General features: G+C 38.7%; 1 long non-coding RNA gene across 1 annotated transcript in view; it reads right to left on the bottom strand.

Annotated features, from left to right (window-relative positions):
* Nucleotides 1–22,500, bottom strand: part of LOC123519947 — a 132,682-nt gene that overhangs the window by 11,963 nt on the left and 98,219 nt on the right. The window contains exon 4 of the long non-coding RNA XR_006679133.1: nucleotides 2,258–2,352. This is a non-coding gene — a long non-coding RNA (uncharacterized LOC123519947). The remainder of the gene's footprint in view (nucleotides 1–2,257; nucleotides 2,353–22,500) is intronic.

The following is a 22,500-nucleotide window of genomic DNA, read 5'->3' as shown; positions in this document are numbered from 1 at the left end:
TAATAGTATGACTGTGAATGTTACCAAAGAGAGAACAGAGGTACCCAAGACTTCACTCATCCCTAATCTGTCCACCTATCTAAAGCAAAAGTTAATCCTTATGCTCAATTATTCATCTCTTACACTGGTAAACTCTGGAACCCCTTGCCTGTTTCTCTATTTTTTCTTTTTTATGACGAATCCTTTCAAGAAGGTTTCCTCCTCCTCCTCTTCCTCATCTTCATGCTGCTCCTCATTCATCTATATCATATACTATACAAGGCTCCATTCCATCCTTTCTTGTGAACTTTCTTTTTCTGTCAGCTTAGGCAGAATGAAGTCATGGCCCTACGAAGTCTTTTGTCATATTGTTTTGTCTCTTTACGAAGTATCATGTTAAAATATATCTCCAAATACTCTCATCAAATTTAAAATGTGTGTTGGTGTGCATCACTGTGTAATCCCGCCTAGCTCTACTGCGGCCACTCTCTTCCATTCCGCGACATTCAATGGGAAGCTCATGCAGTTTTCTAAAAGTAAATCCCTCACAAAGTGAATTGCAGCGCCACAGTTATATTTATTTGCTTTGTTTAAAAAAAATGTACTTTGGTTTTCAAAATCATTGGTAGATGCATTCCGTGAGAAGACACTCAGATATGGACAGCTTTTGTTCCAGTAAATTTCAAACACAGAACAATTTCAACACGATGCAGCAAAAGAAAACTTTGTATTTCAGAAACATGACTTTTACGTTGAGAATGGTAGAGATTCCTCCCCCGAGAAGTCGTTCAAGTATACAGTGATTGCATTCCTGGCGTGCGAAGTTGGTGATTGCAAGAATGGGAGGTGGGTCCAGTTGGTATGCAGCAAGGGCAGCGTTGCCATCTGTGCTCCATTTAATGGGACGACACTTGCCCCCGAGATGTGATGCCCAGGGCGATTGTAAGACCAGACATACTAACACTCGCGGAGCACGTTGACAATCTCATACCATTTTTTATTATTTTTCAGAGTTATATAATTGTTTTATTTTTCTGTTGAATTTATAGTAACAAATTATTCTATCAAACAAAACTATTTTTCTAATAATTTTGTAAACTTCATTGTTAAATAAGTTACCAATTCCGAACTTGTGTAGAAAATGTTTAATGTTCGTAATTGTGATGAATATGAAACAACAAAAAATAAAAGAGTTACTTGGATAGTTTTGCAGTTAGAGAATTGATGATTTATTACTTCATTTCGTCAGTTAATTGCCTATTTAGTTACATAATTCGATGAGAAATATATAGATCACAATAACAAACATCATCAAGAGCCACGATAGTTTTGTCTGAAACGGTCAACAGCACAACATACTAACACAAGCACTATCAAAATAACACACTACTATTGATTAATTACGCACACACTTATTTACTGTGCATAACATAAACTAGAAAAAACAAACAAACATAAACAATATTAATTTTTACCTGAAACAAAAACTGACATACACCACAAAAATTAACATTAAATAATATAGATAGATAAAAAAAAAAAAATACAGTCAGTGCAGTAATCTAGGTTAGGTTAGGTTAGGTTAGGTTAGTACTTGAATCTCACTAATGGAAATGAAACACAAACAGGGAAAACAGAGGATGGGGAAGCGAAGGGAGAGTGGAAGTGGGCGAGGAACAACTCAAGGAATTAGAGCCGTGGGTGAGAGAGCGAAAGATGTGTTATGGCCAAGCGAAGGGTAGAGACTGGCGCCGCTGATTGGGGAAAAGTAATAGCCCTGTACACACACACACACACACACACACACACACACACACACACACACACACACACACACACACATTCACATACACATACACACAGTGGGAAGGGAAACTTTAAACAAACAAACGAAGATGAATTCAAAACGGAGAGAGAGAGAGAGAGAGAGAGAGAGAGAGAGAGAGAGAGAGAGAGAGAGTAATATACAAAGAATAACAAAAAGGTAGGAACAGAACGAAAAAAAAAAAACAATAAACAAACAAACGAAAAAAAGAATAAAGGGCGCAAGAAACAAAAAAAAAACGAAGAAAAAAAAATCAAGAAAAGAAGAAAAAGATAAACTGACACAAGGAAGCAAGCAAGAAAAAAAAAAAAGGAAAAGAAAGATAAAAGAAAACGTTGAATTAAGGTATAAGGGAACCAGGGAGGGAAAGAGAACACTAACAGTAAGAGAAACACCATCAAGAAATAAAAAAAGGGGGGAGGACAGACACCATAGAAATATATATACACTCACCTTCCTGTATCTCTTAAACCCTCTTGATCTTTTAGGGAACTGGCAATCAAGTGGGCCTTTTCTTTTTATATTGTCTTGCGTTTGGTCAGCTTCCCCTATTCCATAAAAAAAAAAAATTATTGTGAGAGTTATCATGGCAGCGGACAGAAAGGTTAAGATAATTTCATCGCTTCTCTTCTCACCTCTCACCTCTCATCTCTCTCTCTCTCTCTCTCTCTCGCCACCGTCCCTCCACCTCCTCCTCTTCCCGTAAGATTATTGCAGCCTCGCAGAGATAAATTTCTGGTCTGCCTTAGGAGGTTTATAAAACAATACACTCAAAAGGGGTTGGGGAGGAGTGCAGAAAATCCTCTTAGTGTGGGGAGGAACACCAACAAGCCTTGCGGAACTGGAGAGCGGGGGAGTCACGGGGAACGATGGAGGAGAAGGAGGAAAAGGAGGAAGGAAGGGTTGAATATATGTGAACAGAGAGAGAGAGAGAGAGAGAGAGAGAGAGAGAGAGAGAGAGAGAGAGAGAGAGAGAGAGAGAGAGAGAGAGAGAACGGAAACTCAACATCCTGGTAGCAACGATACAAAAATACACACAGAAAAATATGATATAAAACACATTACAGAAAAAAATGCAAAATTTAAAAAGAATAAGAGAACAATCAATGACATATACACTTTGACCTTATCAGACCCATCCACTCTACCTCTTAGGCTCAACAAACATAACAAAGACAGTCGTACTAGCTGGAAAATTAAAAACACGATGTACCCTCAGAGCTCGAGAGGAAACTGATATACGAGTGACAGGAAATAAAGCAACGTAGAGGGAGGTATTGGAAGGGAAGAGAGGAAGGTAAGGAAGCATAGTACAGAGAGAGAGAATGAGGGGAGAGAGGAAGGGAGGGAGGGATGCTATGAGATGAAGGGTTAAAAGTGTAAAATATGAGAGGCCAAGAGTGGATTTACGTGTTTCAAAAGAGAGAGAAAAGGTGTGTGTGTGTGTGTGTGTGTGTGTGTGTGTGTGTGTGTGTGTGTGTGTGTGTGTGTGTGTGTGTGTGTGTGTGTGTGTGTGTGTGTGTGTGTGTGTGTGTGTGTGTGTGTGTGTGTGTGTGTGTGTGTGTGTCCAAACGTCCATCCAAAGTGCATGTTTGTAATCCTTTCATTCTTTTCTGCAATTTAACTCTTCATCCCCAAAATGTTTTCCGTGTCCAATTGTTTCTCTCAACTTTCCATCCTGATATGAAGAAGGGGGGAGAGAGAGAGAGAGAGAGAGAGAGAGAGAGAGAGAGAGAGAGAGAGAGAGAGAGAGAGAGAGAGAGAGAGAGAGAGAGAGAGACTATATATAAAAGTCAGAGCAACAAGCGTTAAGGGATGAAGCGCCTTTGACAGAACTTTCTCCTGTTAGAAAAAAAGAAAAAGAAAACAAAAATAAAAGAGAAACAGAAACAGAAGGCAGCAAAAATACCTATACAAAGATTCCACACACTCATATAAAGGAAATAAAAGAGGAAATTGAAAGGAAACGATATAAATGTCCAGCAGTTTTTCTTTGCCTACTGTTCCTACAAGCTTTTATTTAAAACACACCTGTTATTTTCTGTATTTAAGCTTTCCTTCAAACACCAAATGCAAAAGAAGAAAAAAGAAAAAGAAAAGCGTTTGTTAGTTGTAAAAGGAAAATGGAAAAAAAAGTTATAAAGAAAAGAAAAAATATAGAGTATGCAGTTTCCATACTAATAAAGCAAACACGGGCCAAGTGAATGAGTCATAGGCAGTGAAAAAAAAATGAGTCAAATAAAGAAAATGGGAGTTTCTTTTGTTTGATAGAAAATGAAATACAAGTCATGGACGGGTTTAAAGTTTCCCTCGGTGAATAATGTGTGTGTGTGTGTGTGTGTGTGTGTGTGTGTGTGTGTGTGTGTGTGTGTGTGTGTGTGTGTGTGTGTGTGTGTGTGTGTGTGTGTGTGTGTGTGTGTGTGTGTGTGTGTGTGTGAAGTGATGAGTTGAAGATGTGAAGAGAATATCCCTACAATGGTTCATGGGCCAGTATTCTGAATCATATCCGTATTTCACTTCTGTTACTTTTAAAATGCTCCAAACGAGGGCACACGTATTATCAAGGATGTTTCTAGGGTTGGCTGTAGTGACAAATGAACAACATTTTTACATTATCAACGCAAGAATCACTATTGACAACTCGGTTTTTCTTCCCTGGGGCCTTTGGAGACAGTGGAGGTGAGAGGGCAAATAATTTCAGAATACAGGCCATAGATGTGTATTGTTGTGTTGCCGTTTCACATTAAGATGAATGAAAAAAATGAAAAAAAACTTAATCATGTTGGTTGGTTCAAAAATATTCTTTTAATATCTACTATTCGTAGTAAAAGATTCGTAGTAATCGATGAGTTGTAGCAAATGGAGGATAAAGTATTTATGAAGCTTTTAGTATTTACAATTATCATTAACATTACAATTGTTTTATCAATGTCGTTAGAATTGCTATACAAAAGAAGATTTTTTCCTAATTCATTATGCTGCTACTTTGCAACATTTCCAGTGGCGGTGCTTTGTTGGGTCTGCTTTCCTCCTCGTGTCATAAGTTCACATTTCCTATGCTGACAAATAACACAGTCCATAATGACTGTCTCACTAAAATAACGAGCTTACTGATATTCCTAACATCCTGCGATACTTTGCTTACAATCTTTATTCTATTAACATGAAATTTCTTCTCGCAAATCTTATCAATATGTTATAATTTCAGATGTACAAAATTATTTTGCCATGCGTTCGTTAAACTGACCGTGAATAACACAAAAAAAAAAGTTATCTTATAAAATTTCAATGTGCTTATACTCTTATAAGAGATTAAAGATACAATTACAACACGGAGTTCATAAATTATGTATGGTGTAGTTGGTTACAATTAATAATTAGAATAATTACTCCAGCCAGAGCTAGGAAAGCGTGAAGGACAGAGTTCAAAGCAAGTGTTGGCAGAAAACAGCGATGCTTTGCCCTGTAGCGGCATGAGAGAACCACTGAGCCTCGCACATTGACGGGAACTGTTTAGAAATGTGTAGAATACTGATAAAACAGAGCCTTTATATATATATATATATATATATATATATATATATATATATATATATATATATATATATATATATATATATATATATATATATATATATATATATATATATAAGTTGTCCGTTACACACTAGAATTTGAAAGTAATATTAACTGTAAGTCAGCAGGTAAAGTAAACTGTAAAGTTTATTGTACCAAAATGTGTGGCTTTAGTTTTGCCTTGTGTATACTTGAATTTTATCTGGCATTCTATTATTCGAAAGCAGTACTGACGGGGGATCCGTGTGTATTCATGTAAAGGACAGAACTTATGCTTACATCCTCGCAAGACTGTTTCTGCGAGACGTTGTGAAAAACAAGTTTACGTCAGTGACATTTTTTTTTTTTATAATAATAATAGAAAAAAAAGAATATTCAAACGGTAGTTGAAAATGAGTTTCATAATGCAAATTGCAACATTACATTCCTCCCTTGACCTATTCACGTGTTGAGGCATGTGAGGGCTAATGAGAAGATCTTTACTAGTTAGGCAAGGTCTTTTTTTTTTCATTTACGTAAAATCACTCATCATAATGCATGCTTTGCTTTAAGGATGCACAGTAAAGGTTATAGGCTTGATGTCTCAATACGGTGTTCAGCTTTTCTCTCAATCTTTAATCATCTAATCTGCCAACAATCTCCGTAGAAAACCCGACAGGTGTTTCTAGCAACATTTGACATCTTCAGTACCCTGACACGTTTTCACATTCAATCTGCTTACCATTTGATGATTTTATACAGTTTTAAAAACTTATGTGAGAATTAAAATAGTAAGGACCTTGACTATCAATCTTCTGATCTCTATAAACCCTTCCTAAAGTGAATAAAATCGTCTAATCACACCAAAACTCAAGGTACAAATGTGTCCCAGTATGATAGTAGTTATAATTAAGAGAAAAACATACGTGAAGCATAAGTGATCACAAACTGAATGAATTTCACTCATAACTATATTTCCTTGGGAATGGATAGCTGAAATCACGTGTCGACCAGCAGTCTCTTCTCACTGTACTGAATGATGAAGGCCTCGAACTATATCCCATCAGAAACATTATGGCAAGGACAGAACTGCATTGCGACCATCATTAGTTTATAATCGACTGGAAATATAATGAAGGCAGATCACGAAAGAAAGACGAACTGAAGAGAAGTACTATTTTTTATGTTCTCTTTGTGACCAATTTGTCAAAATGTAAATTATAATGTATGAGATCTACGCAGTATCAACACACAGCAAAATCAGCCCTAGTAATGTAACCACGATGACATTAATAAACACCTCAAACATTCAATATTAGTCATGGTCTTTTCAGTGATCTTTTCTTTGAGTATCATACGCTCCGAGGCAAATAAGTATGTAAGCTGTCTGACCAATCCCATTTCCATGAATAACTAACACGGTTTAGAGAATAGCAAGGTAAGTTCTCCCTCAGCAAGTACAAATTCTATTGCACGAGTCCATTAATGTTTACAATCATGAATATAATGCAGTAGTAAGGCAAAGAATTTCAATGAATACATGTTTTTAATATCACAAAAAAGAATAAATAAACAAGCATGTAAATAGATATATCAGTAAATAAACATGTAAAAAACTAGACATAAATAAGTGAATGAATAAAGAATAACACTAAACAATAGAACAAAACAGCAACAAGAATATTTATCAGAGCATATTACACAAACAGAAGTATCACGGCCAAAGCAGGAGACATCAAAGGGGACGCTAGTGACCAAATTATTTAGTCAGACAGGTGGACGAGGCAACAACAATAATTTGACTATTGTGGAGACGAGTCAAATCGTAGTAACATCGGATATAGTATTCATATTTTTTGTTAAACATACGTACAACTCGCTATCAATGTAGAATAAACTATGAGCCGTGAGAAGCAGATGTCCTAAGGGTACAACCAGATCATATAAGCAATGTATTTGCAGTAAAACTCAGATGCGTGCGGCGGCCTTTCAAAGCTGAGGTGAGGAAACACTTGCTGGAGGAGACTTTTGCTTTTAATGTCAAGAGAAACAGAAAAAGTAAAATGCATGGCACAACTTAGAGTAAGTCAAGAGAAGCATGAAGACAAATGAAGATTGTGTAAGGGAGTATAAAGTAGGATTCAAAAGAGAAAAGCAAAACGAGCAAGACTGTTCAGAGTAGGTCAGAGGAAGACACAACAAAAGCCTCTAAGACAGTTTAAAGTAAGGCTAAAAGGGAAAACTTTGACCAGGACAGTTTAAAATAAATCAGATTATTAAACAAATAGAGTAAAGACCGTTTAAAGTGTGTAAGTGGAATAACTGATACGACTTTGATTTGTTTCTAGATGATCTGAAGAGACTAATGATGCATTCATTACCTGAATACCTACTCAGAGGATGCAGGTCTAAAAGATGTGACAGATCTTAGTTTCAGGGCAAAGAAAAAAGAAAAAATATGCACAATTTCATATTCATAAGTGTTTAAAAATTACACAAGAATCCAGTCTCTCTAGATAAACAACAAATAAAACACGAGCGGAAAGCTATAAAGAACAAAATAAGCAAAAGAAACTTGTATAAATTTTAAGGAAAGATGAAATGTGAACGCAAACTTTAAACCATAAAGAAGTAAATATGTCTTGTACATTATCAACATAACATAAATACCAAAATAGAAACAATATTTTTAAAGGTTAGAAAAGATTAATCCCTAGGAAAAGAGAAAAATCTAAAATGTTCAAGTAAATATGAAATGATGTCTAGACTCACATCACACATTACACGTATGAGCGAGGGAAGGTTCTGGGAAAAAGATTATATATTGGTGAACATTCAGAAAGAAGGAGAAATACGAAGAGGAAAACATTTTGGAAAGCTAATGCATATTCAAGTCAGTTAACATCCAACGCATGCGTAAGAAATATTAGATTTTGAATTTGTCTATATTTAAAGGTTTGAACTCCCTTTTTGGGACTTAAAAGCGTTTAAAAAAAACATGTCTCTCCTGGAATAACTAAGGAACAGGAAAAGATAAAAGCAAAAACAGAAAAATGAAAGTGAAACATCATGAAAATATTGAATACTGGGTACGTGGAAGAGAGAAAAAGAGAAACAAGCAGTCTGTGAAACGAAAGGCTGACTGAGCTGTAGAGACAAAAGAAAGGCATAAGAGCAGAGAAAAAACACCAGGCAGTTACTGGCACATCGGAGTGCATGTGTCCCAGATGACGATTTGTGAAGACTTGCTTCATCAGTCTGCTCATGACGGCTGATGATGACGGTGATGACAGTGACTCATTCCTTGTCATTTACGTTTAGAAATAAATGTGCTGGTTACAAAAGAAGCTTACGTACATTTATAAAATGTGCATGAGCCTCAAATAAATTCAAACTCTAAAAAGATATACTGATGCTCACAAGGTTTTCTGTAAAGTATGAACATTTCTATCTAAAATTAGAGAGGTGAAATGGTTCTTTTATATCTGAAGTTTATGTATATATATATATATATATATATATATATATATATATATATATATATATATATATATATATATATATATATATATATATATATATATATATATATATATATATATATATATATATATATATATATATATATATATATATATATATATATATATATATATATATATATATATATATATATATATATATATATATATATATATATATATATATATATATATATATATATATATATATATATATATATATATATATATATATATATATATATATATATATATATATATATATATATATATATATATATATATATATATATATATATATATATAGAGAGAGAGAGAGAGAGAGAGAGAGAGAGAGAGAGAGAGAGAGAGAGAGAGAGAGAGAGAGAGAGAGAGAGAGAGAGAGAGAGAGAGAGAGAGAGAGAGAGAGAGAGAGAGAGAGAGAGAGAGAGAGAGAGAGAGAGAGATTTAAACACACACACACACACAGTAAACACACTTGCGCACACACACACACACACACACACACACACACACACACACACACACACACACACACGCGCGCACACACACACACACACACACACACACACACACACACACACACACACACACACACACACACACACACACACACACACACACACACACACACACACCGAATTTTAAATCTAAGTGCACGTTTCAGCTTTATCTTCACAGGCTGAATAATTTATAAATGCACCAGAATACAGCCGCAGGTACTGTGGCAATGAAACATATTCGCTTTTACGCTCCACACAGTGTACATATTTATAGAAATTGGAAATTATGAATCTTCAAAACTATTGGAACTGACAAACGAGACAAACGAGACAATAATGTTTGCTTTGTTATTGGATTGTCTTGAAACAAAAAACACACGGACTGAATAAAATTTTGGAACTTAAAAGAAAAGAGGCTAAAAAGAAAAGATTGAAATTCAAAAGTTAATAAATACTCCAAACCTTCACTACTCCTGAAAGGAGTGGAAAAATAAAGTGTGGATAAATAAGAGAATGAAGACATGCCACGAGGAGACAGGAGGAAGGAGAAACAGAATTACACTGACTGTATGATGACACATGTGAGCCGATGACCTTGCTGTGAGAGAAGACAGCAGGTGTTGCTGCGCTGCTTGCCTTTGTGCGAGTGAAGGATGAGAAACGGCACGAATTAAACTCGTAACTTTAAGCACAACACATAATTAGAAGCCAATGTGGAGTGCCTCAATGCAATAAACATTAGTCAGAGGGAAGGTAATATGAGAAGAAAAAGATTAATAGACTTGTGAGTAAAAAAAAGAACAAAGAAATCAAATCAATATGCAATCATAAAGTCCAAATAGAAGCATTATTCAAATTTATGATTGTAATGAAAAAGATTAAGAATTCTTCCATAAAGAACTGAAAAGAAATATACATATAGCCATGAATTCTGAGCCAGAATTTTATAGTATGAATTAGACGTGAAAATGGAGAGAAAAGCGCACTAGTAGAATTGGAATAAAGAGAACCAAGACAAATAACTTAACAAAGCAAAGCACACACACAAAAATAATCAAACAAGTATTCACAAATATATTCAAAACTAAAAACGCTAAGCAGAAAAACTAGCAAAACACAATGAAAAAAAATCAATAAAACAATGCAAAACAACCTAAAGAATTAAAAGCACAATTATATATTCAGATAAAGAGATATACGTACTAATCCATTAACAGTATAAAACGATCGTAAAAAAAAAGTAAGAAGAAAAAAAAAATCGTAGGAACAGGTGGATATCAATATATTCGTACAATTATAAATGAATGAAAGATGTAAGAGAACATGTACCACACATCAAAAATAACCTTACACACTTCAGTCGTTTAGTGAGTTGCGAGACCCTAAAGCAACTGCAGGGATTCGTGTGTGTGTGTGTGTGTGTGTGTGTGTGTGTGTGTGTGTGTGTGTGTGTGTGTGTGTGTGTGTGTGTGTGTGTGTGTGGCGAGGATGCACACGATACTAAGCAAGGCGTGATGATACCTAAGCCTCTCTCTCTACTGCTACTGCTTCCCCGAACTGCGAGTGTAGCCGTACAGAACTAGACCAGCAACAGTGACCGTGGGAGTATTAACAGGGAGGTGTGTTGCAGGGTTTGTTGTTGTGATGGTGGTGGTGGTGGTGGTGGTCATAAATGTGATGTCAAAGACAACTTCAACCACCACTGCTACTACTACTACTACTACTACTGTTACTACTACTACTACTACTAGTACTACTACTACTACTACTACTACTACTACCACTGCTGCTGCTAATACTACTTCTATTTTTATTTCTACTTAGTCAATAATATTAATATGATGACGAGGAGGTCGAAGAGGAAGAGGAAGAGAAAGATCATGAATGAGAGGAAGAAGAGGAGGAGGAGGAGAAGACGGAGCTAGAAAAAAGCAAAAAATTAACATCAACAACAATAACAACAAAGAAAAATACAAGAGAGGAGCAGGAAGAAAACTAAACGAGATGCATAATCAAAAGAAAAATAAAATGGCAAGAGAGAGAAAACCACCACCAATACACCACCACCACCACCACCAACAACAACAACAACAAAACTAGTAACATAAACATCAATAAAGAGGCAAGATATTCACAAGGCGGAGGCGTCAGCAGGGTGGGCGGCGGCATAGGCGAGACTGGGAGTGTGACAACGTCCTCCCGTCTTTCTTCACTGCGTCTGGTCACCGTCTCACCACTCTCACTTCAAGGACACACAAGTAACATGATGCTCGTTTTCTTTTTCTAGTGGTTAAGAGAGTTCTGTTTCCCCGCCCGGGACTAATGGTTTTGTTCTTTCTTCTCCCCAGTGACTAGTAGTGGTCTGTTTCCTGGCGTGGGGCAGCAATGGTTGTTTTCTCTTTTCTCTAGTTGATAAGAGAGTTCTGTTTCCTCCTCACCTTGACCTCCCTCAGCCCTCCAAGTGGTGGGTACCAAGCGCTCTGTTTCTCTCAACAGATTCTGAAGAGCTTCAGGAGGGACGATTGTGGCTTTGACCTCATTATCCACCTCCTGTCTTCAGTCCCTCGCCTTCAATCAGAATGTAACCGGCTCGCACATCCCACAAAGCCAAAGGTTCACGAGTGTATCAATACTCAGTCCTAAGATTTCTGAATTAGCTTTGTCTGGAGTAGAATGGGTGATGGTGGTTTCTTGACAATAACTAGTTTTCATTCCGTCTCGTAATGGCGTTTGCTGCCGTGTATATTTCAATTGACAATAGGAGTTAAGAAGAATATCCTTTGTATAACAGTACATCATCAAACTTGCAATAGTTATAAATGCAGACGTAGGAACGACCAAAACAATTAGTGAAAAAAAAATGGCACAACAGAAAAACAATAGGTGAAAAAGGTTAAACAAAAACGTCAACCTCTAACACGGATTTAAGCTGAAAAAAGTCAACGATTTGAGCAGAAAATATAATTCGCAAGACCTGAAAAAAGTAATTAATCAAGCATTCACACATTTAATGAATATTCCAACAAAAACTACAATAAAAAAATACACGCTAGAGCACTTGAGACGCAGCAGTATTAGCGAGTTCATTGCCACTTTTATTCAGCCCACCACGACAATACACACCTTGACCCCAGCGACACACAAATCCACTTACTCTAAGGACAAAAGGAATGGGCTCACAATAAACTGGTTAAGAAATAATGACTACCAAGAAAATATCTATTATCATGCACTGTACTCGCACTAATTTTCTTCTGGTCTGTGAAGTGCTCGAACCACATTCCTGCTACAGCATTCCAATGATTCAGAGTCACCCGGGAACTGTAACACGCGCCGTCACTCCAGGGATGAAGACAATAAGTGGAGCAAGATCGTTGTTTAGTCTTTAGGAAATTCGATTAAAGGTGATGATTTTTTTTCAGATTTATCCCCTCATCACCTGTACGACACACACACACACACACACACACACCTTTTATCTGCCCCTTGAACACATGTCTCTTTCTACAGACAATTTTTTTTCTTTTCCTCGTACACATCCCTTCTTTAACAGTCACATGAACATATATCTTTATCTTCCTTCTCAAAATACACGTGTACATTCCAATACAGTCACTAGTTTTCCATTATACGTATATGCTTATCTCCCTCCTTCAATAAACACTTTCTTACTTCAACAATGTCTTTCACACCCACTTTCTTCCTTCTCTTTCTAGAACACATGAAACTCATTAAATCTTTCTTTCACACACATAGAGCTGTACTTGTCTCTTCCTCGCACTGTCTCTTTACACACAAATACTACCTATGATCCTTCCCTTGTTTCCGTCCATAGCATACACATCCTTCTTCTTAACCCCTTGAGTACCATGACGCGTTTCTATATTCATTCTGCTTACTATTTGATGACTTCATACGGCTTCAGTAACTATATTGGGGATTAAAATGCTGAAGACTGTGGTCATTAAACTTTTGACTTCCATAGACCCTTCCTAGTGACAATAAAAATGGTCTAATAGTACACAAATCTCCAGGTAAAAATGTATCCCAGTATTGAAGGGATTAATATTTACTTTACTGCATGAGGTCAGTTATAAATTCGCCCACAAACACTTCACACCAGCTTGTTACATTCAAGGGTGTCCCAACATAACAAGCTAACACTCACTGTCACTACCCTTACAATTCCTGGCACCTTCCTTTGCTGGAATAACAAGTGGCCGTGTGATAGCGCTTCCTTGTATTACACCTGATGGAACTCTCTCGGCTTAGCTCTCGATGCTCTACTTGTTTACTTGTGTGTTGCTTGATCTCTATATACTCGTATTCTGATCTTATTCTTTTGCATACTGCTTTGTGTGTTTAATCTTGGTTAGTTAGTTTTTTTTTTTTTTTATACACTATTCAAGAGTATTCTTCTTGTTTCGATGTGTATTCCTTGGTGTGTAGTGCTTTGTGTGCCTAGTGTTAGTAAACGTTTTTATTTCACAAGCTATTTCTTCAGTTTTGCCAGTTCCGATACATATATTCCTCAGTCAAGTTCTACATTTCATAGTCACGCAGTATATCAATTCTATTCACACGACCAGAGACAATGAAAATACTTACTCCCTGGATCGTGTACAAACCAAACAATGCAACTAACACCTAACACAGTCGCAACAATAGACAGAAACGTTCATAATTTCATCTCAGTCACTCAGCAGCGCGCTCACAATCCTCTGCTGACATTGTAATTTTTTTTTTCTCCAATATGTAGTGTTTTTTTTTAAAGCAGCATCTTCTAAATTTTTTTTTTCTTTCACCCAAACACTATAGCTCTTTCCAAAACTCTACTTACTGGCACGATTAAATATAGAAGTGTATGCAGCAATAAGTCTTTGTCACAACTATGCTGCGTGATTCCAATACACTATTTCACACTAAGTACAGTATTGGAAACTTGCTGCTGTATAAAGGAAGGTAACCGTGACTTATATTCCTTTTTGTTTGTAAAGGAAAATGAAGAATTTCTCGTTACTACGATGATGTGAAGAAGCATTTATATCTACCTATACAATTGGAAACTAACTAAAGTATACCATTTCATTTTGCTATGGTGATGTGAAGAACTAATTAAAGTTTTTCCTTCCTTAGCTATCATGGTGATGTGAAGATGTATTGTCGATCCTCCCTCTCTTTGTTATAAAAGAAGATGCGAGTAACTTCGATAAACCACGTCTACGCTCCTTGTGATGTCTATACTTACACATCAACAGGATTGTTCTGCACAACGAGTTCAGCCGCAGGAAGGAATAAACGATGCAACTACAACGCACTTCTAAACAATTTCCAATCACTTGCATGCGGTGGTGTGGCTCTGCTCCCCGCCCCGCCCTGCCCTGCCGCGCAGACTAGCGGCTAAATGACTGGCCATGAAGACTGTGTTGGAATGGAACATCAAATTTTAACTAGGAGGAAACATTGGCTCCTCGTTGTCCGTTAAATCTTTCATATTCTGAAGGGGAGGTGCGTCCGCTGGGAGGGAGCGCCAGAAGGGGCTTTCAGAATCAAATGAAAGGAAAAGATAAAAAAAAAAAAGTGAACGCCTATGTGAAATGCAATAAAAAGTAATCCGATCCCGCTTGGACAATGCATATCTCTATGAAAAAAAGATGATGTAAGAGCAATGAAGTTTTACCAATCAAAGCGGGACAGATGAAGTTGCCAGTGCGTATCAGTTTGCCCTTTGCACACCTTGTTTGTTTGTTTACTTAATCCTCTAACATCTGTTTTATTACCTGAGCTACTCTTGTTAAAGAAAAATTATTAGATACCAGTTGGTATTAATTCTATATAAATACATAGAATTGCCGGTGGCTCTAAATTCGTTATGTTTATCTTTCTACGTGTATGTATCCAATCAACGTAAAACCTACAAACTCATACATAAAGAGTGATAATATCTTCGATAAATTCATCAGACATGTGTGTATAAAAAGCGTCCGTATAATACATACTAAATGTAACGTTGAATTCCAATCCACAGATGTACGTATAAGGAGTAGCTAAACATGCACTCCCTTATTACTGTAATTTCCAGCACATGTGTTTACAGTTTACAAACATAATGGACAAACATAATTTTCTTGCTTTTCACATTGACCTCGCACACCGTAAAAACTTGGGGCCAACCAGGAGTCAAGAGTCAGTCAATGCTTAGTCTGTTCAGTCTGCATTGACGCTGTATCACATACGCCGACAAAGTTACAAGATACAATTCCATGACACACACATTATATTATATTACGATGGGCACTGCAGAACGTAAGGAGAAAGAGAGAGAGAGAGAGAGAGAGAGAGAGAGAGAGAGAGAGAGAGAGAGAGAGAGAGAGAGAGAGAGAGAGAGAGAGAGAGAGAGAGAGAGAGAGAGAGAGAGAGAGAGAGAGAGAGAGAGAGAGAGAGAGAGAGAGAGAGAGAGAGAGAGAGAGAGAGAGAGAGAGAGAGAGAGAGAGAGAGAGAGAGAGAGAGAGAGAGAGAGAGAGAGAGAGAGAGAGAGAGAGAGAGAGAGAGAGAGAGAGAGAGAGAGAGAGAGAGAGAGAGAGAGAGAGAGAGAGAGTGCAGCAGGAGGAAAGAGCCCCGTAAACCCTCGAATCTGCTGACAGTGGCGACAGAATCTTATACCAATGCTGTTCACGATAGATTCGCTACAACTATTGTGAGTGTTGATCTCTTTCTGCGGCACTTCAACGCCGTACTTCTAAAAGATTCAAAAGTCTCTAGATGAAGCAACACAGGCTTTAAAAGGTAGTTCTTTAAAGTTCTATTGAAAGATTAACAAGTCTCCTAATCGAGATCTCTACATTATTAACCCCTTCAATACTGGGATATATTTTTACCTTGAGATTTGTGTACGATTAGTTCATTGTATTTAGATTAGGTGGGATCTATGGAGGCCAGAATATTAATGGCCACATCCTCCACATTACTTTCTGAAGCTGTATAAAACCCCCAAATAGTAAGCAGAACGAATATGGAAATGTCACTGTATTGAAGGAGTTAAAAGGAAAATCACTCTTGAGAACCCAGCTAAATCATCTCTATAGCCTTTTGAAGAGTCGTTGTGAGAGAACAAAGCATTTCTAAATCAGGGCCTATGAAAAACTCACACTCCTTTACCTCTAACAGTGTCATGCAAGCTTTCCTATCAGAGTAGAAGGGACGCAATCAATAAACCAAGACGCAGAGACAGACACACAGAGACAGATAAAGAAACAGACAGAGAATCATCACATAAAAGACTTTCCTTCGCTGTCCTGTCTCTCTCTCTCCGTGCAGCATCTCTCGGACAATTAAGATCTCGTTAAAGGGAGTTACAACGCCACTAATGGTGATGACGCCCTGAATCACACGCACCATTATCAACGGGAGACGCCTATCCACCTAATGGACGTCCGGACAGGCAGCGAGGGGAGGCGAAGAGCACCTAGGAGTAGGTCGGGATGGAGCATGGCCGGCTGTAAATGTTAAACCATGTGGTAGGGTGGTGGTGTTGGTGGTGGTGGTGGTGGTTTCGATGATGTGTTCATTTATGACGTGTTAGCAGGAGCAGAAGTAAAGTAGTAGTAGTAGTAGTAGTAGTAGTAGTAGTAGTAGTAGTAGTAGTAGTAGTAGTAGTAGTAGTAGTAGTAGTAGTAGTAGTAGTAGTAGTAGTAGTAGTAGTAGTAGTAGTAGTAGTAGTAGTAGTAGTAGTAGTAGTAGTAGTAGTAGTAGTAGTAGTAGTAGTAGTAGCAGTAGCAGTATTATTCATTAATGACCTTCTTAACCAAACTTCTTGCCCTATCCACTCCTACGCTGATGATACCACCCTACATCTTTCCACGTTCTTTCAGAGACGTCCAACTCTTCAGGAAATTAACAGATCACGCGGGGACGCCACGGAACGCTTGACTTCCGATCTTTCTAAAATTTCCGATTGGGGCAGAGAAAATCTAGTAGCTTTCAATGCCTCAAAAACTCAATTCCTCCATCTATCAACTCGACACAACCTTCCAGACAACTATCCCCTCTTCTTCAATGACACTCCACTGTCTCCCTCTTCCACAATGAATATCCTCGGTCTGTCCTTTGCTCATAATCTTAACTGGAAACTTCACATCTCATCTCTTGCTAAAACAGCTTCTATGAAATTAGGTGTTCTGAGGCGTCTCCGCCAGTTTTTCTCGCCCCTCCAACTGCTTACTCTGTATAAGGGCCTTATCCGTCCCTGTATTTTTTTTTTTTTTTTTTTTTTACATTACAAGGGCACTGGCCAAGGGAAAACAAAGTGTTGGAGAAAAAAAAATCCCGCTGGTTGCCAGGCCCTGTGAAGAGGAAAGTAGGAGAAAGAGAAAAAACAAAAAAATCTAAAAGGAGGGTCCAGTTAACGTAAGAGGTGTCTTGACACTCCTCTTTTGAAAGAGTTTAAGTCATAGGCAGGTGGAAATACAGACACAGGTAGAGAGTTCCAGAGTTTACCAGTGTAGGGAATGAAGGAGTGAAGATACTGGTTAACTCTTGCATTAGGAAGATGGACAGAATAGGGATGAGAAGAAGTAGAGAGTCTTGTGCAGCGAGGCCGCAGGAGGGGGAAGGCATGCAGTTAGCAAGTTCAGAAGAGCAGACAGCATGAAAACAGCGGTAGAAGACAGATAAAGATGCAACATTGCGGCGGTGACTTAAAGAATCAAGACAGTCAGTTAGAGGAGAAGAGTTGATAAGACGAAAAGCTTTAGATTCCACCTTGTTTAGTAAAGCTGTGTGTGGATCCCCAGACATGAGAGCCATACTCCATACACGGGCGGATAAGGCCCTTGTACAGAGCAAGCAGCTGGGAGGGAGAGAAAATGGACGAAGACGCCACAGGACACCTAACTTCTTGGAAGCTGATTTAGCAAGAGTAGAGATGTGAAATTTCCAGTTTAGATTTTTAGTGAAGGATAGACCGAGTGTGTTTAATGTAGAGGAGAGGGAAGTTGAGTGTTATTGAAGAAGAGAGGATAGTTGTCTGGAAGGTTATGTCGAGTAGATAGTTGTAGAAATTGAGTTTTGAGGCATTGAACAAAACCAGGTTTTCTCTGCCCCAATCAGAAACAAGTGAAAGATCAGAAGTTAGGCGTCCTATAGCATCTCGCCTTGAGTCATTTAATTGTTGTTGGGTTGGGCGTCTGTTGAACGCTGTTGAATAATGCAAGGTGGTATCATCAGCATAGGAGTGGATAGGGCATTGAGTCAGATTTAGGAGATCATTGATGAATAATAGAAAGAGAGTGGGTGATAGGACAGAACCCTGTGGAACACCACTGTTGATAGTTTTAGGGAAGAACAGTGACCGTCTACTACAGCAGCAATAGAACGATCGGAAAGGAAACTGGAGATGAAGGTACAGAGAGAAGGATAGAATCCGTAGGAGGGTAGTTTAGAAATTAAAGATTTGTGCCAGACTCTATCGAAGGCTTTCGATATGTCAAGGCCGACAGCAAAGGTTTCACCGAAGTCCCTAAAAGAGGATGACCAAGATTCAGTTAGGAAAGTAAGAAGATCACCAGTAGATCTGCCTTTACGGAAACCATACTGGCAATCAGAGAGAAGGTTGTGAGCTGATAGATGCCTCATTATCTTCCTATTAAGGATAGACTCAAAGGCTTTAGAAAGGCAGGAAATCAAAGCTATAGGGCGGTAGTTAGAAGGATTGGAGTGGTCACCTTTTTTAGGGACAGGTTGGATGTGAGCAAACTTCCAGCAAGAAGGATAAATAGAAGTAGAGAGACACAGATGAAAGAGTTTGACCAGGCAGTGAGCGAGTTCGGAAGCACAGTTTTTGAGAACAACAGGAGGGACTCCATCCGGACCGTAAGCCTTCCGAGAATCAAGGCCAGAGAGGGCCAGGAAAACGTCTTTATAAAGAATTCGCATGTTTGGGGTGGAATCGAAAGCTCTTCGTCTCATCAACTCCCCTCCTCTTACTAACTGTCTTCAGTCTCTTTCTCAACGCCGAAATGTTGCATTCCTTTCTATATTTTATCGCTATTTTCATGGTAACTGTTCTACTGATCTTGCTAACTGCATGCCTCCCCTCCTCCTGCGGCCACGCTGCACAAGGCTTTCTTCTTCCTCTCATCCCTATTCTGTCCAACTCTCTAATGCAAAAGTTAACCAGTACGCTCAATCATTCATCCCTTTCACTGGTAAACTCTGGAACTCCCTCCCTGCATCTGTATTTTTTAAATTCCTACAACTTGTCTTCTTTTAAGAGGGAGGTATCGAGACATTTGCTCCCCTAATTCTGGCTGACGGTTTTGGCACTGTTTGTACTCTTTGGAGAGCCAGCGCTCAAGTGGGCTTTTTTCTAACTTTTTTTTTTTGCCCTTGGCTGGCCCTCTTTCTACGTAAAAAAAAAAAAAGTAGTAGTAATAAGTTAGCCCTAAAATGGAGAAGATTAACTATGCTCTACACACACACACACACACACACACACACACACACACACACACACACACACACACACACACACACTCACTTGCACATGGGGTGATGAAAACACGAGCCTGTTCTCCATAACAATTGCAGGGTTAGCGAGGGTGGCAGCGCTTTTGAAGAATATGCAAATGGCAGTTTCTATACACTTGTACATGAATATGAAATAAAGTGATACACCAAGACCTTATAATAATGCTATGGTCCTGTTTTGCCGTGTGTGTGTGTGTGTGTGTGTGTGTGTGTGTGTGTGTGTGTGTGTGTGTGTGTGTGTGTGTGTGTGTGTGTGTGTGTGTGTGTGTGTGTGTAATTCACTTCGGTTGCCTGCTGGTCACCCAGCCAGTCTTCTCCATTACGGAGCGAGCTCAGAGCTCATAGACCGATCTTCGGGTAGGACTGAGAACACATCAACACACAACACACCGGGAAAGCGAGGCCACAACCCCTCGAGTTACATCCCGTACCTATTTACTGCTAGGTGAACAGGGGCCACACATTAAGAGGCTTGCCTTTGCCTCGCCGCTTACCGGGACTCGAACCCGGGCCTCTCGATTGTGAGTCGAGCGTGCTAACCACTACACTACGCGGTGTATGTGTGTGTGTGTGTGTGTGTGTGTGTGTGTGTGTGTGTGTGTGTGTGTGTGTGTGTGTGTGTGTGTGTGTGTGTGTGTGTGTGTGTGTGTGTTACGGCAACATTTTCATAAACGTTAAAACTATTTACAATAATAATTTAAAGCAATTTTTCTTTAATCCTATAGTGAAAATACCAGTAACTTTGATGATGGTTTGATGTAAAGGCAATAGAGTATAATATATTAACTGACTTTTGGGTGATATCCCGGTATTTCCGTCAGGGTTCCATACATACCATTGGTTATCTAAGATTTGTCGTTTCTAATTAATTCACCGCCCTGACGAAGCTTCTCCTCGCACCCTTACACCCTCTCGCCATTTTTTTTCTGTCACCGAGACGTATACGCGGCGGTGACAACTGACCCCCAAGTTCCCTCCTGGTTTTTGTATCGCCATATCTAGAACATTATTGCACTTACCTCCACTGTGGTATAGATTCTGCAAAATCCAATTGATTATCTGGAATTATTTTTCATTTCCCTCTCCCCTATAAAAACAAAAAACATTAATCATAATCGTATAAGCTAGACTACATCTTCCACAGTTTTCTTGTCTGGAGAATCCTAACATGAAAATACTTCAATACTCATATTAAATTTTTTGGCATCCTGAGCAGAACAACCAGGGAAACAGATTTTTCATATGCTACTCCTCAACGCAGAGCAACCGGTGCAGCACTAAGCCTGTATCACTCATCACCCTCCCGCGAGACACGCCCAGCACACCCTGACCTTTTCACAGCCTTGCGACCCATCATAGCGGTGATGCTTCTGTCTCTCTTAACCCGCCGGCTGGAGTACCTGAAGTTGTACTATTATGATTTCCAGAGCATCCGCTTCCTCTTTGCCAGATACAAGTCTATTTGAGCTGAATTCAATAAACAATAAGCGTTATGTGTGTGTGTGTGTGTGTGTGTGTGTGTGTGTGTGTGTGTGTGTGTGTGTGTGTGTGTGTGTGTGTGTGTGTGTGTGTGTGTGTGTGTGTGTGTGTGTGTGTGTGTGTGTGTGTGTGTGTGCGCGCGTGTTATATGCGAACATTCATCACACTTCGCTATTCTGATGCTCGAAGATCTTGGCTCAGTGATATAGCCTATGAGAGAGAGAGAGAGAGAGAGAGAGAGAGAGAGAGAGAGAGAGAGAGAGAGAGAGAGAGAGAGAGAGAGAGAGAGAGAGAGAGAGAGAGAGAGAGAGAGAGAGAGAGAGACTACTATAAGGTAGGAATGCTTTCCACCTCTTTACATTGTGTGCTGGCATAATCTGGGCTGCAGCTCAACATTCATTCGTTCATTTGTTTCAAGTTATTCATATTATGCAAAATCAAATTCTTACCAATTTCAACTACTATAAAATCTTCTGATATTCAGTTAATCATATATATTTCCGAAATTTTTTCTCACAAATGTCTCTATGAGTATCAACCTCTAAATGTAACTATGAATCACGCTCAAGGGGACCTCTACTTCACTTCCTTCTCACTTTTCATTGACAAATTCAAGTTTTTTTTTTTTTCATCCTATGTTCCAAAGTCTTGCACGTAATATGACATACCAAACACTAAATTCACCTTGTTTATTTTCAGACACTCCAAACGCGCGCGCACACACACACACACACACACACACACACACACACACACACACACACACACACACACACACACACACACACACACACACACACACACACACACACACACACACACACACACACACACACACACACACACACACACATAATCTATAATATACACATGCATCGGAGACGGTGCAAAAGGGAGACCAGTATCTGCAAAAAAGGACATAGCAGCATCAAAGGCCCAAGTGAGAAAGAACACGGAATATGGATGGAGACAGAGAGTGGGCCGCCAGTTGCCACCCAGAGCCTGGAGGCGGCAGACAACACTGGGATCAAAGTGGAATCGAACTCTGGGATTTTATTGTGTTGCAAAGCCTCAATGCCTTCTCCTGCACCTCTTGTCCTCCCTGTGTGTG

This window comes from Portunus trituberculatus, chromosome 46 (genome assembly GCF_017591435.1).
Source record: "Portunus trituberculatus isolate SZX2019 chromosome 46, ASM1759143v1, whole genome shotgun sequence".
Lineage (NCBI taxonomy): Eukaryota > Metazoa > Arthropoda > Malacostraca > Decapoda > Portunidae > Portunus > Portunus trituberculatus.
The sequence above is the reverse complement of the archived record's forward strand: the minus strand, read 5'-3'. Positions and strand labels throughout refer to the sequence as shown.